This window comes from Elephantulus edwardii, unplaced genomic scaffold, assembly GCF_000299155.1.
Source record: "Elephantulus edwardii isolate Elephantulus edwardi_28Jun2011 unplaced genomic scaffold, EleEdw1.0 scaffold00127, whole genome shotgun sequence".
NCBI classification, from domain to species: domain Eukaryota; kingdom Metazoa; phylum Chordata; class Mammalia; order Macroscelidea; family Macroscelididae; genus Elephantulus; species Elephantulus edwardii.
Genome location: NW_006399877.1, coordinates 6,483,829 through 6,484,917, shown reverse-complemented (window position 1 = coordinate 6,484,917; position 1,089 = coordinate 6,483,829). Strand labels below are relative to the sequence as shown.

General features: G+C 45.0%; 1 pseudogene; it reads left to right on the top strand.

Moving 5' to 3' along the window:
- LOC102873819 overlaps positions 1-633 on the top strand; it is a 57,646-nt pseudogene extending 57,013 nt beyond the window's left edge.
- Positions 634-1,089: the final 456 nt, after the last annotated feature.

The window sequence follows — 1,089 nt, the reverse complement described above, 5'->3', positions numbered from 1 at the left end:
ATTTTCAATGTGTATACAATATAAAATTATTAATGAAATTTTCTCTGATTTATTTAATTTCATTATTACTGTCAGAGACCTCTCCAGAGTACTGAAGAGCAACGATGTCAGTCTGGAGACCAAGGTGAGCCTGACACTGGCTTCATAATTACTTGTTATGCATCAGAAAGCTGGACAATGATTAACAATGCTGCTGTTGTTGTTGTTAAGTGCCATCAAATCGCAAGCAACTCATAGAGATTCTATGAAGGAGCTTCCTTCATGCTTAGGTGCCTTTCTTCCTTTCTCCAGGTTCATAGGGTTTTCTGAAGGCAAGCTATTAAGGACGTATATGCCACTCCTCCTTCCAAGCTTGTTTTCATCAGGGAGCTCCACCTCACTCTCTGTCCGCATTGGGTAACCAGCCATTAATGTATTTGACACATCAGTGTCACAGTGTTCAGCCTCACAGCAACCACAAGTGACCGCTGTACGGCAACTTGTACACCAGGGCTATAGGACCTAGAGGAATGTCCCGCCTCCAGATTCAGAGACCAGAGACCGGATTCAGCTGGCATTAAATATCCCAAGACTCTAGACAGGCTTGACCTTTCTGTGTCTTAGCAGCCCAGCACGCCCCCTAGGGATGTTTGAGCGGTGGTTCTGGATAAGAGAATTGAATGTACCATGGACTGCTAGGAGAACAAACAGGTTTGTCCTAAAGAGAATGAAACCAGGCAGCTCCTTGCAAGCAAGGATTCTGAAGCTTCGTCTGAAATACTTTTGGCATGTTGCAAGGAGTGACCAGTTCTTGGAGAGGGATATCATACTTGGGAGGGTAGATGGACAGCACAGGAGAGGAAGACCCTGGATGAGATGGATTGATTCAGTGGCTGGAATCATGGGGGTTGGTGTGTTAGAGACAATTACGTTGGCACAGGATAGAGCAGGGTTCAGGATTATTGTTGTAGGGTCGCTATGACTCGCAAGTGTCTCGATGGTATATAACAAGAATAAAAGCAGCAACAACTATTACATAGGTGGTGGTGTGTGCTGTCCAGTTGGAACCGATCCATAGCTGATCCTCGGCAGATTTTCAGAGGCAGTTAA